The sequence below is a fragment of the Lutra lutra genome, chromosome 5 (assembly GCF_902655055.1).
Source record: "Lutra lutra chromosome 5, mLutLut1.2, whole genome shotgun sequence".
NCBI lineage: Eukaryota > Metazoa > Chordata > Mammalia > Carnivora > Mustelidae > Lutra > Lutra lutra.
This window is the reverse complement of record NC_062282.1, coordinates 134,404,465-134,429,088: the sequence shown is the minus strand read 5'-3', so window position 1 is coordinate 134,429,088 and position 24,624 is coordinate 134,404,465. Positions and strand designations below refer to the sequence as shown.

The following is a 24,624-nucleotide window of genomic DNA, read 5'->3' as shown; positions in this document are numbered from 1 at the left end:
CTTGTATGAGTTGGACTATTTGAGATGTCTCATATAAGAGGAATCATTCAGTGGATACAGATAGTTTTTATCATAATCTTCTCTTCGTCTTAAAGATTTTCTCACAAGATAAATATATTTTTCATTATTGCATAATTTTAAAAAAATTTTTAAGAAAAAAAAAGAACCTGAGTGTTTCTTATTTAAGACTGTTAGCATTCAAAACTAATGTAACATTGTGTGTCAATACTTCAATAATAAAAATGTTTCAAAAATAGTCAAAAAGACTGTTAGTATTCAAATTTATCTTTCTCTCTACACATTTAGAGTTTATGTAATATAAGGTTTCCCCCTTGTTTTCATATATTTCTAATCAATATAAAATACATCATGAGATCCTTTAATTTTTTCATATGATGTATTTATATTAAACAAAAGCTTTTCTAATACAAATACACATTTTAAGTATTTATTTTTTTTACCACATTATATCTCATATATTATATATTGGGATGCCTTTAAAAAATTTTTATTATGCTTTAGTTCCTTGACAATTAATTTATCTGAATTCTGGAAATAGTGAAAACACATTAGATTATCTGAACTAGCAATCTTCTCATGTAGTTATTTGTTTTGAATTCAGAACTAATTTCTCTTTAATAAACAATTTTGAAAAGGCTAATTATTTCTTCAGTGTACTCCAGATCAGTGGTTCTCAAAGTGTTACGGGAGAACCCTTTAGGTTCCCTGAGATTTTTGCGGGTCATATATGAGGCTCTCCCTTTTCCAGTTGCATATTTGAGTGAGTCTAGATTTTTATCTATACTTGAAACAAAACAATGAATCGAATGCAGAAGCAGATGAAATTAAACTGTCTCCTCTTTTTTTCTCTCAAACTATCACCCATTAAGCCAGATAGTAAAGAGATTTTTGAAATAATGCTACTCTTCTCATATTTTAATTTTGGAAAATATAGTTACCTTTCACAAAAATACTATTTATGTTAAAATGTAATGGGTTTATTATTGTGCTTTTAATTAATAAATACTTTTAAAAATTCTGTCCTAATCTCTAATATAATAAATGTGTATAGCTATTTGGAGTTCTTAATAACTTGAAAAGTATAAAGGGTTCCTAAAGCCTAAAAGCTTGAGAACTACTATTTTTTTAAAAAATATTTTATTTATTTATTTGACAGACAGAGATCACAAGTAGGCAGCGAGGCAGGCAGAAAGAGAGGAGGAAGCAGGCTCCCTGCTGAGCAGAGAGCCCAATGCGGGGCTCAATCCCAGGACCCTCTGATCATGACCTGAGCTGAAGGCAGAGGCTTTATCCCACTGAGCCACCCAGGCACCCCCCTTGAGAACTACTATTCCAGAATATTTGACATCATACAATTTAAAATAGAAAACAGATAGAAAAGAACAAAAATTTAGTAATAATTTAAATGAAAGAAAAAATGTGAACACAGTCTCCTCTCTCCTCCGTTGAATGCTAGAGTCCCAGCTGAATGACGTGCAGGTCACAACTTCAGAGGAGGCTGAGAAGGGAGATGCAGGTAAGAATCTTAGAAGAGGGATCTCAGAGAAAAATGAAGCATTAAAAACCAAACCAAAGAGAATAAACTTGAGTGGAAAAACCTGGACTACAAGTCTAAGTGATGTCAACCAAAGAAACCAAGAGCAGGTAAGGCTGAAAGGAAGAAGCTGACAAAGAGAAATGGACAGAAAAATGAGTGTTATGCCAGAACAAAACAAGACTGAGGTCAGAAAGTCTTTCCCAGAGAGATAAACTGAGGACCACTTGCTATCTTTCTGAAACGAAGTCTCAGGGTTTCTAGGTGGTCCTGTTTTGGAGAGTGGTTCCTCCATGGGTATCACATCTTGAAAGTCACACAGGTGTATATCTTCACCGCCATATCATCTCACGTCTTTCTAATCATCCTCTTGTTCCGGAAACTAGTGTTTCATTCCGGCTTCTGACTCCCCCCTCGAAGCCCCTGGGAAGGCCAAGAGAGGTCCTGAATCCTGACCTTGCCACTGAGAATCAGTGATGTTTTTCTAGAAAATAACTGTCAAGATCACCATAAAAGTCATTGGGCAGCTAGCTATCTGAACAGTCATTACTGTGACCTGAAATTAGCTTCCAAGTGCTACTGTAATTAGTATCTTCAGAAGCATCAACAGATGGCTTTAACAAATCAATATTACAAAACTGAAACCCATAAAATTACCTTCACTATTTATAAAATACCTTGAAGGATGGTAGTTTTTTGTTACTAATAATTCACAATTGTAAATATATAACATACATTACTAAAATCCTGAGTTAGGAGATATATTTTAGCCCAGGTTCTCCAGCAAACAAATGTGAGGCAAGGATCAACATGCTGGTGTTTTATTTAGAAGGTGCAGTTAGAGCAGGGTCACAGGGAAGTCCAGCAAAGTTAGAGGTGACACAACGTGGTCACAGGTTACTGTGTCACAATGAGTTGTAAAGAAACAGCAGGTCCTATGGGCAGTTGCATCCACCTGGCATAGAGTACTTGTCCAGAGGAACTGTACCAGGCCACTGTGCCTTGAAGAAGTTCATAAGAAAGAGGGAGAATTCCCCTTGCCTTGGAACTCACTTCTCCTGTTGCCCACAGGTGAAATGTGGCTCTACAGTGTTAACTTTTCCAGACTTTTAGGTTGCATATCCAATCTCTTTGGAGTTGTGATGCCATATTCCTCCTCATGAGGTATTGTATCTCATCCAAATCCAGAAGTTGCTGGAAGGGTTAGAAGTTTCAGCTGTGTGTCTGGTTGGCCTAAATGCATGCAGTGGACAGTGGGCAATCAAACTCTCCTGGGTCTAGAAGACTGGATGACAGAAGGAATCTGAAGAAGCCCAAAGGAGTTTGTTCAGTCACAGTGCCTTCCTGAGTTTTTATCTGTCATAAACTAAGCCGGGTTGACAACCATGGGATTACAGTCCTGCCTCTCTAGTTTATTGCATTTTACTGCAAATCATTAAGAGCTTTGTCTTCCACTTATATTGTTTTATTGTTCTAGTTGCCAATTTTTTTTTTTTTAAAGATTCTACCCATTCATTCGACAGACAGAGATCACAAGCAGGCAGAGAGACAGACAGATAGAGAGGTGGAAGCAGGCTCCCTGCAGAGCAGAGAGCCCAATGCAGGGCTCGATCCCAGGACCCTGGGACCACAACCCGAGCCGAAGGCAGAGGCTTTAACCCACTGAGCCACCCAGGTGCCCCTCTAGTTGCCAATTTGAAATGGATTGGGCACATGGGATTTTTCTTAAAACCTATTTTAGCTCCTCTATTTAAATTGCTCTAAATATTCAAAGAAATATCTCCTTTCATCCTCATAAAATAACCTTTGAAACATCCAATTTTAATGGCTTTTGAAATACTTTCAACATAAAACGCATTTTTGAAGATGATACATAAGAAAAAATTAATAAAACAATTTCTTAAAGGTAGTTATTATACAGATGTATATAGTTTTAAAACTCTACAGAACTCAAGATTCCTTAATATTGAAAGAAATCCCAATTGTACTATCTTTCTCCATGGAGGGGGAAAAAAGAAATGGATAAAATGCATTATTCTAGAGCAACATCAGAGAAAAAGGCTCCACCATTGGAATAGAGTTAATCAAACATGGACGCTTCATTATGATATAGAGCAGATACACTCGTGCTGGGGCTGAAAAGGTTGCAGAAAAGAAGGGAGAAAGGATTAAAAAAATATGAAAAATAAATAATGAGGATTTAGGGAAAGAAAAGGAAACCAGTTTCTGCACTATGAGAATGACGGATGGAGGCAGAGGTGGTAAAGGAATTGAGAAGAGGATTTTTTTAACATCAGATTTCTGGAGGACTTGAGCCACTTGGGCATCTCAGATGTGGCCTGGATCTGGACTCTGGGATTTTAAATACTCTTGGTGAGTTGGGGTAACCTGGAGGAGTAGAGAATACTGCTCTACTTCTAGGATTCAGTCAAGTACAGTGGCATTCCCACATCAAATGCTCAGCTTCATCTCATGTTCTTTGTGGGGATTGAGACCATAAATCTTGTTTGTCTCTCTACTCCTTCTCTGGCTTCTTAGGCTCATTTGTGGTTTGAACAATGACTGGAGAACATGATGTGAAGTACAGAACTGTGCTCCTCAAACAATTTGTGGGAAAAGGCAAAATACAAATTATTAGTGAATAAATAAATCAGCAGACAAGTGTCTTTAAATGTTCACAACAGTTCTCTTCTGCATAGCTTCTGCTTAATTTATCATCCTGTTTTCTGACATGTCAACAAGTGTATGTTGGCACTAACATGCCTGGTGAAAAGACTTGACAGCTGGCACTTTGTTAAATTCAAGAATGACAGTTTTAGCCTACAAGGATTTAAAAGCTAAGAACTGCTGTTGGAACATACAAAAATCAAATGCGATATACGGATAAAAATACTGAGGCTGGTATCTGCAGTAACTATGGAATTTTAACCAAGTTTGATTATTCCCTTTATATTTTTGACCTAATGGAAACCTGGACATCTCATGAGCCTTATTCATCGTCTTCTCAAGTGGTGTCTTATTTTTGTCCAAATAGGAAATGAACCACAGGGCCTGGAAGGATAGGTGTCCTTCTTGTTCCCCATTGCTCTATCTAAACAATTTCTCCTCCCTTGTCCCCCTAAAATCTCAGCTGCTTTTTGTTTGTTTGTTTTAGTCATCTTCCTATCTCATTATCCTTCCCATTCTGAAGATTTTAGCATGTTTCAGCAACTTTATCTCAACCACTGATCCTGTCATCATTCTTAACAACTTGAACTTTCATGTGAATGATCTTGTCAACATCCTTGCCTCTAGTTTCTTTGCCATTTCTTCAATTCCAACAATTTCTTCCTCCACTCTCCCTTAGTAACCCATTCCCGTGGTCATATCCCAGGCTTTATCATTACCATCAGTTATACCACTTCAAAAACACTGATTTGAAACCTCATACTCTCTGCTTTCTACCTCCTGTCTTTTCAGTTCTTACATGGATATCATGGTTCATTAGTTGGAATAGTCCCCCAACTCCTTTGCTCTTATCTTCATCTGTTGGACTTGCCAGGTAAAACCCTTAAATTGGCTAACCTCTATTCTTCTTTTGCTCCATGTCTGTGCCTGAACTGAAGTGTCTGAAATAAAATGTACGACAGTTCACTGGTCCCATTTTTAATTTATAACCCCAAATCTCAAGGGACCCGCAGCTCCCCACTCTGCAACAGAACACTTTACACTTTCTTCTAACATCCAATACTCCCTCCTCCCTTCACTCTCCTATCACAGCCTTGCTTCTAATCCACTGAAAAGGTATACACAATATAAAGAGAACACAATCTTCTCATCATCCAATCTATTAACCTATATACATCTGTATCAAATAATTTCATCCATTTATTCCACAAATATTTGTGAGCACCCACTACATGTGGGTGTTATTCTGGGCATGAGGACATAGTGGTGAACAAAACAGATAAACTTCCTAGGAATTTTATGTTCTAAAAAGCTCATGTTCTAGTGAAGGTTTAAAAAAAGAAAGAAGGGAGGAGTCAAGATGGCGGAGAAGTAGCAGGCTGAGACTACTTCGGGTAGCGGGAGATCAGCTAAATAGCTTATCTAAAGATTGCAAACACCTACAAATCCAACGGGAGATTGAAGAGAAGAAGAACAGCAATTCCAGAGACAGAAAATCAACCACTTTCTGCAAGGTAGGACTGGCGGAGAAGTGAATCCAAAGCGACGGGAAGATAGACCGCGGGGGGAGGGGCCGGCTCCCGGCTAGAGGCGGAGCAACGGAGCAAAATCAGGACTTTTAAAAGTCTGTTCCGCTGAGGGACATCGCTCCAGAGGCTTAACTGGAAGCCCAGGCGGGGTAAGCGCAGCCTCAGGTCCCGCAGGGTCGCAGAAGGATCGGGGGTGTCTGAGTGTCACAGAGCTTACCGGTATTAGAACGGGGAAGCCGGCTGCAGAGACAGAGCCGAGGAGTGACTCTCAGCTCGGGGTTGCCTTGAACCGGTCGCAGGCTCGGTCAGCTCGGAGCGCGGCCGGAGGCCAGGGTGGCGGGAGTCATTGGGCGCTGTTCTCTGAGGGCGCACTGAGGAGTGGGGCCCCGGGCTCTCGGCTCCTCCGGGCCGGAGACCGGGAGGCCGCCATCTTCACTCCCGTCCTCCGGACTCTACGGAAAGCGCTCAGGGAACAAAAGCTCCCGAAAGCGAACCCGAGCGGATTACGCAGCGCGGCCCCGGGTAAGGGCGGTGCAACTCCGCCTGGGGCAAAGACGCTTGAGAATCACTACAACAGGCCCCTCCCCCAGAAGATCAACGGGAAACCCAGCCAGGACCAAGTTCACCTACCAAGGAGAGCGGCGGAATTCCAGAGGAGAAGAAAGCAAAGCACGGAACTCATGGCTTTCTCCCCATGATTTTTTAGCCTTGCAGTTAATTTAATTTTTTTTCCTTTTTCAATTTTTTTTTCTTTTTCTCTTCTTCTGCTGAATTTTTTTAAATTTTTACCGTTTTCTTTTTTTAACGTTTTTTAAATAGTTTATCTAATATATATATTTTTTTCCTCTTTTTATATTTTTTCTTTATCGGCTTTCTTTTTTTTAATAGTTTCTTTTTTTTTTTTCTTTCTTTCTGAACCCCTTTTTATCCCCTTTCTCCCCCCTCACAATTCGGGATCTCTTCTGATTTGGCTAAAGCATATTTTCCTGGGGTTGTTGCCACCCTTTTAGTATTTTACTTGCTCCTTCATGAACTCTTATCTGGACAAAATGACAAGGCGGAAAAATTCACAACAAAAAAAAGAACAAGAGGCAGTACCAAAGGCTAGGGACCTAATCAATACAGACATTGGTAATATGTCAGATATAGAGTTCAGAATGATGATTCTCAAGGTTCTAGCCGGGCTTGAAAAAGGCATGGAAGATATTAAAGCAACCCTCTCAGGAGATATAAAAGCCCTTTCTGGAGAAATAAAAGAATTAAAATCTAACCAAGTTGAAATCAAAAAAGCTATTAATGAGGTGCAATCAAAAATGGAGGCTCTCACTGCTAGGATAAATGAGGCAGAAGAAAGAATTAGCGATATAGAAGACCAAATGACAGAGAATAAAGAAGCTGAGCAAAAGAGGGACAAACAGCTACTGGACCACGAGGGGAGAATTCGAGAGATAAGTGACACCATAAGATGAAACAACATTAGAATAATTGGGATTCCAGAAGAAGAGGAAACAGAGAGGGGAGCAGAAGGTATATTGGAGAGAATTATTGGAGAGAATTTCCCCAATATGGCAAAGGGAACAAGCATCAAAATCCAGGAGGTTCAGAGAACCCCCCTCAAAATCAATAAGAATAGGTCCACACCCCGTCACCTAATAGTAAAATTGACAAGTCTTAGTGACAAAGAAAAGATTCTGAAAGCAGCCCGGGAAAAGAAGTCTGTAACGTACAATGGTAAAAATATTAGATTGGCAGCAGACTTATCTACAGAGACCTGGCAGGCCAGAAAGAGCTGGCATGATATATTCAGAGTACTAAATGAGAAAAACATGCAGCCAAGAATACTATATCCAGCTAGGCTATCATTGAAAATAGAAGGAGAGATTAAAAGCTTCCAGGACAAACAAAAACTGAAAGAATTTGCAAATACCAAACCAGCTCTACAGGAAATATTGAAAGGGGTCCTCTAAGCAAAGAGAGACCCTCAAAGTAGTAGATCAGAAAGAAACAGAGACAATATACAATAACAGTCACCTTACAGGCAATACAATGGCACTAAATTCATATCTCTCAATACTTACCCTGAATGTTAATGGGCTAAATGCCCCAATCAAAAGACACAGGGTATCAGAATGGATAAAAAAACAAAACCCATCTATATATTGCCTACAAGAAACTCATCTTTTTTTTTTTTTTTTTTTTTTTTTTTTTTTTTTTTAAGATTTTTTATTTATTTATTTGACAGAGAGAGATCACAAGTAGACAGAGAGGCAGGCATAGAGAGAGAGAGAGAAGGAAGCAGGCTCCCTGCTGAGCAGAGAGCCCGATGCGGGACTCGATCCCAGGACCCCGAGATCATGACCTGAGCCGAAGGCAGCGGCTTAACCCACTGAGCCACCCAGGCGCCCCAAGAAACTCATCTTAAACCCGAAGACACCTCCAGGTTTAAAGTGAGGGGGTGGAAAAGAATTTACCATGCTAATGGACATCAGAAGAAAGCAGGAGTGGCAATCCTTATATCAGATCAATTCGATTTTAAGCCAAAGACTATAATAAGAGATGAGGAAGGACACTATATCATACTCAAAGGAACTGTCCAACAAGAAGATCTAACAATTTTAAATATCTATGCCCCTAACGTGGGAGCAGCCAACTATATAAACCAATTAATAACAAAATCAAAGAAACACATCGACAAGAATACAATAATAGTAGGGGATTTTAACACTCCCCTCACTGAAATGGACAGATCATCCAAGCAAAAGATCAACAAGGAAATCAAGGCCTTAAATGACACACTGGACCAGATGGACATCACAGATATATTCAGAACATTTCATCCCAAAGCAACAGAATACACATTCTTCTCTAGTGCACATGGAACATTCTCCAGAATAGATCACATTCTCGGTCCTAAATCAAGTCTCAACCGGTATCAAAAGATTGGGATCATTCCCTGCATATTTTCAGACCACAATGCTCTGAAGCTAGAACTCAATCACAAGAGGAAATTTGGAAAGAACCCAAATACATGGAGACTAAACAGCATCCTTCTAAAGAATGAATGGGTCAACCAGAAAATTAAAGAAGAATTGAAAAAATTTATGGAAACAAATGATAATGAAAACACAACGGTTCAGAATCTGTGGGACACAACAAAGGCAGTCCTGAGAGGAAAATATATAGCGGTACAAGCCTTTCTCAAGAAACAAGAAAGGTCTCAGGTACACAACCTAACCCTACACCTAAAGGAGCTGGAGAAAGAACAAGAAAGAAACCCTAAACCCAGCAGGAGAAGAGAAATCATAAAGATCAGAGCAGAAATCAATGAAATAGAAACCAAAAAAACAATAGAACAAATCAACGAAACTAGGAGCTGGTTCTTTGAAAGAATTAATAAGATTGATAAACCCCTGGCCAGACTTATCAAAAAGAAAAGAGAAAGGACCCAAATAAATAAAATCATGAATGAAAGAGGAGAGATCACAACGAACACCAAAGAAATACAGACAATTATAAGAACATACTATGAGCAACCCTACGCCAACAAATTTGACAATCTGGAAGAAATGGATGCATTCCTAGAGACATATAAACTACCACAACTGAACCCAGAAGAAATAGAAAGCCTGAACAGACCCATAACCAGTAAGGAGATTGAAATAGTCATCAAAAATCTCCAAACAAACAAAAGCCCAGAGCCAGACGGCTTCCCGGGGGAATTCTACCAAACATTTAAAGAAGAAATAATTCCTATTCTCCTGAAACTGTTCCAAAAAATAGAAAAAGAAGGAAAACTTCCAAACTCATTTTATGAGGCCAGCATCACCTTGATCCCAAAACCAGACAAGGATCCCAACAAAAAAGAGAACTACAGACCAATATCCTTGATGAACACAGATGCAAAAATTCTCGCCAAAATACTAGCCAATAGGATTCAACAGTACATTAAAAGGATTATTCACCACGACCAAGTGGGATTTATTCCAGGGCTGCAAGGCTGGTTCAACATCCGCAAATCAATCAATGTGATACAACACATTAATAAAAGAAAGAACAAGAACCATATGATACTCTCCATAGATGCTGAAAAAGCATTTGACAAAGTACAGCATCCCCTCCTGATCAAAACTCTTCAAAGTGTAGGGATAGACGGCACATACCTCAATATTATCAAAGCCATCTATGAAAAACCCACCGCAAATATCATTCTCAATGGAGAAAAACTGAAAGCTTTTCCGCTAAGGTCAGGAACACGGCAGGGATGTCCGTTATCACCACTGCTATTCAACATAGTACTAGAAGTCCTAGCCTCAGCAATCAGACAACAAAAGGAAATTAAAGGCATCCAAATCAGCAAAGAAGAAGTCAAACTATCACTCTTCGCAGATGATATGATACTCTATGTGGAAAACCCAAAGGACTCCACTCCAAAACTGCTAGAACTTGTGCAGGAATTCAGTAAAGTGTCAGGATATAAAATCAATGCACAGAAATCAGTTGCATTCCTCTACACCAACAACAAGACAGAAGAAAGAGAAATTAAGGAGTCCATCCCATTTACAATTGCACCCAAAACTATAAGATACCTAGGAATAAACCTAACCAAAGAGACTAAGAATCTATACTCAGAAAACTATAAAGTACTCATGAAAGAAATTGAGGAAGACACAAAGAAATGGAAAAATGTTCCATGCTCCTGGATTGGAAGAATAAATATTGTGAAAATGTCTATGCTACCTAAAGCAATCTACACATTTAATGCAATTCCTATCAAAGTAACATCCATTTTTTTCAAAGAAATGGAACAAATAATCCTAAAATTTATATGGAACCAGAAAAGACCTCGAATAGCCAAAGGAATATTGAAAAAGAAAGCCAAAGTTGGTGGCATCACAATTCCGGACTTCAAGCTCTATTACAAAGCTGTCATCATCAAGACAGCATGGTACTGGCACAAAAACAGACACATAGATCAATGGAACAGAATAGAGAGCCCAGAAATGGACCCTCAACTCTATGGTCAACTCATCTTCGACAAAGCAGGAAAGAATGTCCAATGGAAAAAAGACAGCCTCTTCAATAAATGGTGTTGGGAAAATTGGACAGCCACATGCAGAAAAATGAAATTGGATCATTTCCTTACAGCACACACGAAAATAGACTCAAAATGGATGAAGGATCTCAATGTGAGAAAGGAATCCATCCAAATCCTCGAGGAGAACACAGGCAGCAACCTCTTCGACCTCAGCCGCAGCAACATCTTCCTAGGAACATCACCAAAGGCAAGGGAAGCAAGGGCAAAAATGAACTTTTGGGATTTCATCAAGATCAAAAGCTTTTGCACAGCAAAGGAAACAGTGAACAAAACCAAAAGACAACTGACAGAATGGGAGAAGATATTTGCAAATGACATATCAGATAAAGGGCTAGTGTCCAAAATCTATAAAGAACTTAGCAAACTCAACACCCAAAGAACAAATAATCCAATCAAGAAATGGGCAGAGGACATGAACAGACATTTCTGCAAAGAAGACATCCAGATGGCCAACAGACACATGAAAAAGTGCTCCATATCACTCGGCATCAGGGAAATACAAATCAAAACCACCATGAGATATCACCTCACACCAGTCAGAATGGCTAAAATTAACAAGTCAGGAAATGACAGATGCTAGCGAGGATGCGGAGAAAGGGGAACCCTCCTACACTGTTGGTGGGAATGCAAGCTGGTGCAACCACTCTGGAAAACAGCATGGAGGTTCCTCAAAATGTTGAAAATAGAACTACCCTATGACCCTGCAATTGCACTGCTGGGTATTTACCCTAAAGATACAAACATAGTGATCCGAAGGGGCACATGCACCCGAATGTTTATAGCAGCAATGTCTACAATAGCCAAACTATGGAAAGAACCTAGATGTCCATCTACAGACGAATGGATAAAGAAGATGAGGTATATATACACAATGGAATACTATGCAGCCATCAAAAGAAATGAAATCTTGCCATTTGCGACGACGTGGATGGAACTAGAGGGTATCATGCTTAGCGAAATAAGTCAATCGGAGAAAGACAACTATCATATGATCTCCCTGATATGAGGGAGAGGAGATGCAACATGGGGGGTTGAGAGGGTAGGAGAAGAGTAAATGAAACAAGATGGGATTGAGAGGGAGACAAACCATAAGTGACTCTTAATCTCACAAAACAAACTGAGGGTTGATGGGGGGAGGGGGTTGGGAGAGTGGGTGGGGTTATGGATATTGGGGAGGGTATGTGCTATGGTGAGTGTTGTGAAGTGTGTAAACTTGGCGATTCGCAGACCTGTACCCTTGGGGATAAAAATATATGTTTATAAAGCTGTAAAAAAAAAAAAAAAAGAAAGAAAGGATGAATACCCAAGTTTTGTAGCAACATGGACGGTACTGGAAGAGATTATGCTGAGTGAAATAAGTCAAGCAGAGAGAGTCAATTATCATATGGTTTCACTTATTTGTGGAGCATAACAAATAGCATGGAGGACAAGGGGAGATGGAGAGGAGAAGGGAGTTGAGGGAAATTGGAAGGGGAGGTGAACCATGAGAGACTATGGACTCTGAAAAACGATCTGAGAATTTTGAAGGGGTGGGGGGTGGGAGGTTGGGGGCACCAGGTGGTGGGTATTGTAGAGGGCACAGATTGCATGGAGCACTCGGTGTGGTGCAAAAATAATGAATACTGTTATGCTGAAAAAATAAAAAAAATTAAAAAAAAAAAAAAGAAAGAAGGAAATAAAAGGTCCAGAGTTGATAAATACTAAGGAAGGAGAAAAAAAAAAAAAAGGTAAAGGGCATGGAGTGGTGCAGGGTGCTATTTGAGATGGATGGTTAGGAAAGTCTCTCTGACAAAGTAACATGACACACAGCCATTTGGATTGGAAAGAGGAGTGTTTCAGACACAGTAACAGCAAACATAAAGGCCCTCAGTTATGAGTGACAGCAAAGAGGCCAGCTTAGCCAAAGCAAAGTGGCAGAGGAGGAAAGTAGTAGATCATGATGGAGCTCCTCATGACCAGGAGTCAGCTTACAAAGAGTCATGTTGGCCAGGTAAGAATTTGGTATTTTAGTATGAGAGAGGTCAGACACAACTGGAAGGTTTTGTGAAAGAAAGGACATGACCTTAGTTAAGTTTTAAAAGGATACCCTAAGGGGAGCCTGGTTGGCTCAGTCAGTTAAGCATCTTATTTTTGATTTTGATTCAGGTCATGATCTCAGGGTTGTAAGACTGAGCCTCATGTTGGGCTCCACACAGTGTGGAACCTGCTTGAGATTTTCTCTCTCCCTCTTCTTCTGCCCTTCTCCCTACCATCTATTTAAAAAAAAAAAAAAAAAAAAAAAGATGCTCTGAATCTTATAGAGGTGAAGATAATGGAAAGAGTCAAAGCAGGGACATGCAATAACAAGTTAGAGCATTTGTTCCAGTGAGAGATAATGAAGGTTTGGTAGTGATGACAGAGGTATGAAGCAGATGGATATTTTTAAGGAAGAGAAAATAGTATTTACAGGTGAACTGGCTATGCGATGTAAGAGAAAGAAAAATGTAAAAGTTGACTAGAAGTTTTTCAGCTTCAGAAATGTAAAGCATAAAACTGCCATTTACTGAGGTGGGAAAGATTAGCGGAGCAGGTTCCGAAAGATGCTAGTAACATGTTGGCCCTGCCCATTGTACTGAACTCACCTACCAGCTGCCCCCTTCCATTTTAGCTCACTAATCATCTAGTTAATCTCTGGAGAAGCCGAAAATCTTTTCCATTCCTGGGCCTTTTCATTCTGTACTAGATAGGCTTCTGTCTTGAATTGTTCTTCACATTCTTTCTCCACATGAAAGAACACTGAATGTTCTTTCAGTGTGAGTTTGGACCCAGTAAAGAGGAGAATGGAAGGGACAGCTGCACAGTGGAGGTGATGTTTCAGAGGTGCAGGCAGTGATGAGTGTTGGACATGATGGGGTGGGACAGGAAGGAGATATTAACTGTTGAGGAACCAATATCTTATTTTACATTTAACACTGACTAGCATAACATCAACCTTGCTCTCATCAGTATGGGAAGACAAACTCTAACAAAGCATGTCAATCAAATAAGCTTGGTTTTGAAAACTGTGAAACTCATTTTTTGATAGTTCTGTTAATAGCCACCTCCTGCTCCCTGCAGACTCTTAAGACACTGGCAGGACAGAAAGGAGAAAAGTAGAGCTTTCCAATGGAAGAGGAGCCCAAGGATTGGAGTAGAATTTGGGCAAGACAAGAATGGCTCTGTGAAGTTCAAACCAGAAAGAAAGATGCTTATATTTCAGAACCTGAAATTTCTATAGTCAGATAGATTCAGAACAGAGCAGTGTCCTTCAAGGGAGGTACCTCTGCTCCCTCATTCCTACATTCTAAAATCTAAGCCTTTCTGCTCACAGACACCAGAAATTCTTTCACAAGGAACAGCCTTTTATTTTACAGTGAATGAAGTAGGCTTAAAAAATTCCTGGGAGAGATGACAAGCTGAACAAAGTTTATACAAAAGATTTGGCTCATGATAGACTCTCACTAGAAACAGATTTGGCTTAACAGAGAGAGAAAAGAATGGAGAAAACACCATATATAACGTAGAAAGAACTTTACATCTTTCACTAACTCTTTTTCCATTACTCATCTTTGTATCTCTTCCTGAGATTATGAATATGGGGGGTAACCCTGACTTAATATCTCTTATCCTTAAAAAGACCTCATCCCTCTCTCTGTGCCTCACTTCTCTTCCTGCTTTCAAAGCATTTTTCTACTTCCCTTCACAGAAAAACTCTCCAGAGTTGTCTCTGCCTTCTTTCTCCACTTCCTCCACCCACCTTGTATTTATCTCCACTTCCTCCACCCACCTTGTATTTATCTCCACTTCCTCCACCCACCTTGTATTTATCTCCACTTCCTCCACCCACCCCCTTGCATTTATCAGTGCAACCCAGCCTGGCTTCATCCCAAGACCTCCCCCAAACTGCTTATGTAGAAAAAGATCAGTGGCCTCTCTGGAGGAGCACTTGAGAGCCAAATTACTCATCTTGTCAGGAGCATTTTATATATTTGATCATCCCATTCTTCAAATAAAATTGATTATTCCATGGTCTGGTCTGGTCTGGTTTTTCTTCTACCTTAAAGACTGCAGAAGTATTGAAATACTTCCTAATTAACCTCTCTGCTTGGATTCTTACCCTTTACAATTATTTCCTCTGCACACAAGCCAGAGTGGTGTCTTTAAAATGTAAATCAGATCATGTCACTCTCCAACTCAAATGCTTTTATTGGCACCCGTTGTGCTTAGAATAAATGCAAACTATTTACCATGCACCATAAAACTCTAGATGGTGTGGCCTCATCCTTTTGCTCTGATGTCATTTTTGTCTCTACACATTCCTTTCAACCACTAGATCAGACTCCAAAGACTTTGTACTTGCTACTTTCTCTTACATAAGACCTTCTGACTTCTCAGAGAGTACTTGAGAGGCCTTCCCTGGACACTCCATCAGAAGTGACTACACAAACATTTATACATACACCATGAATCATATCACTCTTACCTCTCTGTAACACAAATATTTATGTTGTCATTTAATTAATAATTCATTATTTGATTTTTCTACTAGAACACAAGCTCTATGACACCAAGTGTTTTGTCCATTTTCTGCACATCAGTATCCCCAGCGTTATTTACCAAAGCCTGGTATACAGTAATGTGTTGAATGAATGAGTGAATGAATGAATAATGAAGCTAGTATCTGAATACAAGAGATGGGTGGTTCAAAGAAAAGGTCCCTGGTTTCACAGCTTTGGTTAGTTAAGATTAGAATTGGTTAGTCTATTCTCTTGCCATTTGAATCTACAGGACATTTTTCATTGTGTTGGTACTAATGGAACCTATCTTACTGGCAGAGCAAAGTACCCAATCTAGGGCCTGCGTGGATAGTAGCTTGTGGTTCCCAAACTGTGAGCCACAAAAGATTTCTATACCATTTATTAGAGACTACATTCTCCCAAAGCAATAGAGGGATGTTTCAAGAAATAATAAGTAATAATAAAAACTTTGGTGGAGTCACTGACTTTCTAAACACATCGCAGCAGATAGTGATGTTCCATGGCTGCTCCTCTCCCCCATCATAGAACATAGAGCCCTTCAAGCTGCCAAAAAGGACGCCTGTTCTTCAAACAGAACATCTTGCCTTTATTTGTGTGATCAATGCTTTGTATTAAACACGAGAGAAAAGATTAAAAGAAATGATGAAAATCAGTAACTTGTAGCCACGCAAGCTAGAATGTAATATGCACTCCTGAAGAAGGAGCTGGGAGGTCCTCAGGAAGCAGAGAAGCAGAGGGATGTGACTGCAAATTCTGTTTGTCTCTGTGCCTGCTGGGGCACAGTTCAGGAGTAAAGTTTTGCTGAGTCCCTACTCCCCCAGATTCCCCGATGAGGGCGTGTCAACACCACCACAGTCAGATCCTTGCAAAAGAGAAGGTGAAATCCTATGATTAAAAAAGGAATGGAATGTCAGCCTCCCAAATTTTCTTTTTGGGGGCATGTTGCCAGGGCTGGAAGAAAATAAAGAGGTAGTATAAATTTTTAGAGTATCATAGCCACATTAAAAAAATGTGAACTATAAAACAGAAGAGTGAGGAACATACCCACCATTGTAACCATTAGCATTTTGGTTCATTTTCTTTTAAATTTCAAACTCTGTTTCAAATATGGAGAATTTTGTTTCTTACAATTTTCATGAAAAATAACATAACATTTTATGGATATCTAACACTCACAAGCAGAATATAAAACAGTTTCCTAACGCTCCAGTGTCATCAATGACTACTTTTTTTTTAAAGATTTTATTTATTTATTTGACACAGGGAGAGAGATCACAAGTAGGCAGAGAGGCAGGCAGAGAGAGAGAGGGAAGCAGGCTCCCTGCTGAGCAGAGAGCCCGATGTGGGGCTCGATCCCAGGGCCCTGAGACCATGACCTGAGGTGAAGGCAGAGGCTTAACCCACTGAGCCACCCAAGTGCCCCATGAATGACTATTTTTATCATTAGATATTTAGGATTTCTTAAAATTTGCTACTAATATAAATCATTCTGTAATGAATATCCACGGTTGTACTTTATTTTTAAAATGCAACTTGAATTCTGGTTCTGCCATTTAGAGTCCTTGATAAAATCATTTATCCTATCTGAGGATTATTTTGATTTCTTCATAGATAAAACAGAGACAATAATTGCTATCTGCAGTATTATTGTTATAAGGAGTAAATTAAAATATATGTGAAATCTCCTGGCTCATGGTAGATGTTCAGTGCATTTCCTGAAAGGGTTTTGTAAAAGTAAGGTGAATATTTCTTAGTGTTCTCTTTTCAATTTTCTGTGTTTTTCCATAAAAATTACTGTAATTGAAACAAACTAAATTTAGAAGTACTAGGATATTTGAGAGTGCCAGTTAGCAAGTAAAAAAGTCTAATAAACTTGAAATATGGTTTTGTTCCTGTTTTCTTCTAAAAATGAAAGATAACTTCATCAAAATCCTAAACTGTATCCAATATAATCTTATTTGAAGGTAATAAAATAGGGGAGCAGATATCTGTTTGCATTTATATTTAAATGCCTTTCTTCACCTTTTATGAAGATTAGGATAAGAACTGCACTACTTTGGTTAAGCTCCACGGAGGTTTTAAGACCAATTTCTTACATTTATTAACCACTGTTGACTTCTGAGGTCACACCTGAGTTACTTCAGACCTGGGTATCAGCAATGTCCTAATTCTAATTCCTATTAGAAATTAACAAACTGCATCATTCTCTTTTACTGCTGAGATAGGGAAACTGAAGGAATGCATAAAGACCTGCTTTTTGTTCCTTTTCCTTCTTCTGTTCTTGCTAGGACCTGCACCACCACTTTGTACATGCCTCAATGCATGTAGTGTAAGACAAGGAGGTAATGATTTCTCTAGAATAGATAGCATCTAAGGAAGAACCCGGTAAGAAGGACTAGATGCAGCTGTCATATGCATATTTCAGATCACCAGCACTGGACATCTTGATGTCAAGTCCCCCAGCCTCCAAGGAAGAACACTTGGCCCTCGTCTTTGTTCTAGGTGGTTCCTGGATGACTGAGAGGACATATACACCAGATCATGATCCTCAATAAAAAAAAAACTCAGGCCCCTAACTAAGATGAGACTCCATCCTTTCCTTTCTGAGTCTCCAGACACTGTAACTGCACGCTCTCTACACCTGTAATAAACTCTGTTTCACCTCTTGCTGGCTCACATTTGATTTCTATCCTGCATGCAGCCAGAGACCCCCTTGGCTGGTACTGCAGGACCTCCCTGGGTCCCCAGACCCAGCCTGCCAGGATCAGTGACTTTTAGTAGTTTTTATGTGGTCAAGACAGTGCTTTTCAAAATGCTTTTAAAGTTACCAAGAAGGCATGGAAATACAAAGTTTAGTTTTGATTTTGTATTTCTTTCAGTTGGACAGCAATGATTCAGGTGTAAAATTCCCAAACCATCTGAAGCGAGGGGTAGGACGCTGTATAATCTAGAGGCCCTGAAATATCCATTTAATTCTCAAACTAAGAGATCATCTATTGGTTATAAAACTGACTAGGCATTCAAAAAACTTTATGACTTTGTAATCCATCAAATAACAAAGAAAAAATATACCCTTATAAATATTATTATTTTAAATCCCATCAATTACATCTTGGGGTTGAATCCCTTATGAGGGTAACTTTGAATAGGGGAAAACCTGGACACTATCAAAAGCTTTATTACTACTATTAAGATCTTTATTAGAAGTTCCTTAACTGTTCTTCCTAAGATAAGTAAGGCTTTCAAATATGCTAGTTAATATTGTTCAAGTATGCTAAAAACTTTCTTTAAAATGAAAAGTAATGGGTTATTGATTTTAAAAAAAAAAGATTTTAAATGACCTCAGAAGCAATATAATCATGCTTTGAGGCCAGAATTATAAAGAAAGAGATAGTAGAAATCTTGATGATTTAAGGTTTGAAAAAAATTCCATTATTGATATTGCCCCAGGGCAGTATCTTCCTCTGATTTGCCTCCCTTGCTGAAGAAGCATCTTAACATGAGTTAATCTCAGAGCTTCACTTTTCTGAAGAGACTAGATGCTTCTAGAAATCTGAAGCTGAAGTGTGTTAGCTCAGTTCTTCTCAACATTTTTTTCTTTAGAGTGATGTGGACATCCTCCCCGTACTCCCAGTAGTTTGTCCTTAAGTCTGTTCTGGGTTAAATGGCTCAGAGTTTTAAGGTCCCATGCGTGAGTAGTTGGGTAGACGTGCACAACATTCCATGATAATGCCCTAGCACTGTTCCCTCTCTGATACTGTCCAGGACTGTCAGGGTTCAGAGAAGGAACAGATCCATACACTGGGCTAGTCTCTGATTTTGTGCTGCCTGGTTGGTCTGGTCCTGTCCCTGAATGTCTGACCATCATGTGATCCTATGATGTATCTCCAGCTGTCTCTAGCTGCTGGGGCCCTCACTTGGTTAGGTGTTTAGTGCAGTCAGCAGCTGATGATGTCTGGATGCATGGGTACTTCATCCTCACTGGAGAGACCATGCTTCCACGGGTTACTTAAGCAAGCGCAGAAAGAACAGAGCAAGGGAGAAATCGCTCTGAGACAGATTTATGTTGAATCTTTACCTTAAAGAAATTCCTTTAAACTAATAGAGACTCTTAAATGAGGAAAAAACTGACATATCTTTGGCTGGAAAGTTTAAGCCTCTTTTCTGAGATATCCAGGGGCACCAGTCTTAGGAAGAATTTTAATTGTCATAGAAAATAGAGGATACTTTAATTTTTTTTTGGCAGATAAAAATGTGATACGTAAATTTTGATACTTATCCCATTCCCCTTCATAAAAATGTCAAATTTTAAAAGATGACAATGGTAATCTTGGATCTGCTTCATCAATGAAAAAAGTCATTCACAACTTATAGTACTTTATTATGTACTTTATTATGTATGCCCCTCCCTTGACACTGATCACAATACCCAAATGTGTCCTCATGTTACTATGGAAAAATAGTTCTAGGCTATTCTGATCTCAAAATCTCAAAAAAAAAAAAAAAAATCTTCCCAATGACAGCTTGGTATGTTGTGTGTGTGGGGGAGAAGCAGTGTAGATACAAAAACTCATTTGATACATTTTTCAGATTTCTGGAGTAGAGATAAATATGAGAAGCTTTAACTAAACTTATCTTGTGATGTGGACACTTGCAGCAGAGAAGAAACTGGAATTTCATATACACAGCCATGCCTGGAGTCACTGCATTCCATCTACCATTAAGACAAAGTGCAAAGAGAGCCTGGGTGGCTCAGTTGGTTAAGCGACTGCTTTTGGCTCAGGTCATGATCTCCGAGTGCTGGGATCGAGACCCACATAGGGCTCCCTGCACAGTGGGGAGCCTGCCTCTCCCTCTCCCTCTGCCTCTGCCCCCCTGTTACTTGTGCTCACTCTCCCTCTATCAAATAAATACAATATTAAAAAAGACAAAGTGCAAAGATTCACACCAAGCAGTGTGTATAGTTTGTATATTACACACTCCCCAGTTACTCCTCTTTCATTTGGTAGTGAATATTGTGTGCTGAAACTCATTAAACTAAACTTTTAACAACAATTTGGAAAAGAAATATGTTGCTTGTGTTCTCTGCACATAAGGAATATTATTTACCTTTGTTTTACAGTGTGAATTAAAAATACACTCAGTTTCTCAGTCAACAAAGGCTTTTTTTCATAAAAAAAAATAAATCAGGTTAGTAAAGAGTAATATCCAGTGTCAGTGTCAGTGTGAGATCTGGGCCATGATCACTCCTACCTTTTGTCTTTTTTTTTTTTTTTTTTTTTTGGCTTTTTCTATCAGGACCTCACTGGCATAAATAGAAAGGACCCAGATTGGGACTCAAAAGGCTTGGGTTCAAATTCTATATGCTATTGTGTACTTTGGACATGTCTCTTTTCTAAAACTCCCATAAGTAAATACTCCCATGGAGCACGTTGTGTTAACAGGTGAATGGGGCCACACAGTGTTTAACAATCAAATGTGGGCACCATTCTTATTAGCACCATGCTCCTTCAGTGTTAAAACTTCTGAAGAAGCATAGGGTGATTTGAGGATGCTAGTTTAAAAAAAAAAAAGGCAGTTGAAACCTAATTCAATAGTGAAAATTATTTGAATCTCTTCTATTTAATATCCCCTGCACACAGTCATTCATTTCCTCTCTTTTAGCAGATTAGTGGTTTTGGAGTTTCATGACTTTATCTTTTTTTTTTTTTTTTTTTTTAGATTTCTTTCTCCCCTCTCTTCTTACATTGTTTGGGTGGATGCAGCTTTGACTATTATTCAGCATTATACCATAAATATAAAAATAAAAATTTATTGAAATGTTCTTCTCTGTTAACACTAATTCTATAGTATCTCTCTTTCCTAGTAAGCTATGAATCCCAAGACTGGTTTGAGGCCAGTAGGCTGTTTTCCTTCAGGCTGTCTCAGCTCTCTGGTTGTGGACCACTGGGTACAACTCCCCAGCTCTGATCTTCTGACCTTGGTTCCTTTCAACTTTCATGCTCCCAACACCTCTCTTCTGGTTACAAGGCCTTTCCCATTCAGCTCTCTGAGAAGTTTCTAATCTCTTTCTTCTACTCGGGTATGGCAACATACGCTGTTCCTATAAGATTTCCTGTTTGTGGCTAGGTAAACATCTTCCTTTTAGGGTGAAGATTATTTTAGAACAAGCTGCCCACTACCTAAAAAATACTAGAGGTTTAAATGTGATCATCTAAGTCGATGGTGTCACAGCCAAGTGTGCTTCGTTCCAGGCAATGGTATCCGAGCATGAGCCTATATTCTCAGTCTCTCCTTCTCCCCCATCTCTCACCACCCTTCACAGCAGGTTGTCTGAATTAAGGTGTTTATTTTTAAAAAGGCAACAAAATACTGCTGAGAGAGCCATATAATGAGAAGACAGATAAGCAAGCTGAATTGTGACAGATTCCAGCAGCATTTCTACCAAACAAAACAAAACAAAACAAAACAAAACCAAATCAAACTGCAACAACTAATTCTCTGAAAGAATGTTTAGACTTCCAAGTGGATCTCTGAATGGTTAAAGCATACAAATCAGGTCAAGTTTTTAACATTCCACTCCACTACCACCTTTTTCTCTTGTAGACATATACTTGTCATAAACTGAATAAAATTTCCCTGTTTCTATTCCAGGAAACCTGGCTTAATAGTTACTATGAAAATCAATAATAGGTTTCAACTGACAGAATGCTTGAAGAAGTTTCACTTCACTTGACACAGCTTGTTATCTGCAAGCTACTTTCCTTAATGTGTTCTGAGATCTCAACTGGGCCCAGAAAGTCTATTTGAGCTACAGATTTATATTCTCCTTTCCTTCACTGACCAAAGGCGACCTTGACTTCACTTTTAGAGCATATCCATGAGTGGTTAAAAGTGGCTATGGCATCATTTAATAGATGCATATCTTTAACTCAGATGGACCCAGACATCTTACACACATCATAGCAAATGGAAAATAAAAGGCTCATGGACAGTTTTCTGTGTTCCCAAAAGCTAGGCAGAAAGAGATAAGACAAGTAATCCTAAGTTTACCCAGTGGGATGAATGGTATTATCTCTATTTTAGGATGGAGGATTCTGGAAATCTCCTCTAATGGAGATGACCTGAAGATTCACCTACCAAGAATTTGGGAAGAGAACTATGTATCTTCTGTAATTTAATGGAGAACAACTTTTCAAATTCTCCTGCAACATCACAGTTATATACTCAAATAGTTAACTCATAAGAATATAAGGAAAAATGAATAGACATTAAATACTAAATCACAGAATGATTAGCAGATCACAATGTGTGTTTCTTCAACTAACTCAGAAGAAAGGCCTCTTTCATCCTTTAGCACTTATGGAAATTTTATAAAAGCTAAAGGCATTTTCTCATAAATTAAATTATTCAACAAAAACCTTCATAGAAATTGATAGGTAACTTTACATTCTAATAACTAAAATAGGACAAAATTTAGACCTGGAACATCTTCTACACTGTGGATATAGTCACACTGCTCCAATGCTGAGAAACAGATAGAACCATAAGGTTGAAAGCACTCTAAATCTAGTAATCACAAGCCCCCAAGATTTGTTTACGTAGGAGTTCACAGGATCAGAAATTTTTATTTAGCACCAGATTAAATTTGATAATAGTAGTAAAATATGTACCCATTTTGGCAGAAATTCTAAAAACAATATAATTCATCTTATTCATCCAGAATTGCACAACGTGTCGGGTGCTGCTTACCACTCAGTTTTAAATGAAGCAAATAAGAATATCAGAATTGCAAAGAAGGAATGGGTACTATCATAATATAAAATCTTGTGTGGAGCCTTTATAATCAATAATAAGAATAATTTTCCCATTTATAACAAACTTCCTGAGTGTTGAGAAATATTTTACACAAATTATCTCACTTTAATCATCACTAGAACACTATGAGCTAGATGATCTTGAAGCCATTTTACAATTGAAGAAACCAAGTTTCAGAGATTTATATAATTTGTTGTAAAGCCACACAAGTGGTAAGTGGCAGAAGGGATTTTGAACTCAATCTGTCTGGCTCCAGAGCCCATAATCTCACCCCACAACTGCACAAACACTCTTAAGGAGAGTCAGAATACCTATACATGCTGAACTCGCATGCCAGGATTGGCTCTCAGACTCACAAATTCTGGTTTTATATACTGAGACTCAGTACTGGGTATTTCATGAAAGGGCACAGATTTTACAGTAAGCTGAATGCAATTTCTTCCAAGAGTTGAGCCATACAGCTAGAAATTTCATCTCAATTCTAGAATTCAAATATTTGTCTCCAAAATTCCAGGGACACTATAAATGACTAGTGAGCATGATTTTCTTAAATCTCACTCAGTTCTTCTCGAATATGAGCTATACGGATAGGGCTGAAGTGTGATTATTTAGATATGCCCTGAGGTATGCACTCCTCAGGAAAAAAGGTAAAGCCTGTGACTCACTCCTGAAATAGTAACTGCAGTATCACTGTGCCATTCTTCCAAAGTTGTGATTCCATTTAACTCAGCAACATTCAGTCCAAACTGAAGGTTCCATCTGCTGAATCTATTCAAAATCTGACACTTTCTCGGATCTGTTTTTCTCATTTTGTGCAGTTTTAAGTTCAGCATATTCGAAAGTCGTGTGGTATCAGTAAAAAGGTTCCATCTAGAGAGTTGCCAGGACAACACCGCCAGAGCAACAGGCAGAAGCCGCACTCTGACCGAGCAGCGGCTGCGAGCCAAATGACGTACTACAGGCTGACCGAGGACTGAAGAGCAGATTGCAGAAGTCAAAGATGCCTTTTCGCCATTTGACAAGGATGGTGATGGAACTGTAACAGCAAAGGAATTGGGAACTGTAATGAGGTCTCTTGGGCAGAATCCCACAGAAGCAGAGTTACAGGACATGATTAATGAAATAGATGCTGATGGTAATGGCACAATTGACTTTCCAGAATTTCTGACAATGATGGCAAGAAAAATGAAAGGCACGGACAAGTGAAGAAGAAATTAGAGAAGCATTCCATGTGTTTGATAGGATATCAATGGCTGTGTTATGGCAGCAGAGCTTCGCCATGTGATGACAAACATGGGAGAGAAATTAACAGATGAGGTTGATGAAATGATCAGGGAAGCAGATATTGATGGTGATGGTCAAGCAAACTATGAAGTGCTTGTACAAATGATGATAGCAAAGTGA

The 24,624-nt window shown here is 39.0% G+C and overlaps 1 protein-coding gene and 1 pseudogene across 6 annotated transcripts in view; one reads left to right on the top strand and one right to left on the bottom strand.

Moving 5' to 3' along the window:
- Positions 1-24,624, bottom strand: part of CAMK4 (calcium/calmodulin dependent protein kinase IV) — a 326,108-nt gene that overhangs the window by 102,671 nt on the left and 198,813 nt on the right. The gene's annotated exons all lie outside the window — the stretch shown is intronic.
- LOC125100190 (neo-calmodulin-like) lies at positions 1,471-24,624 on the top strand (annotated as a pseudogene).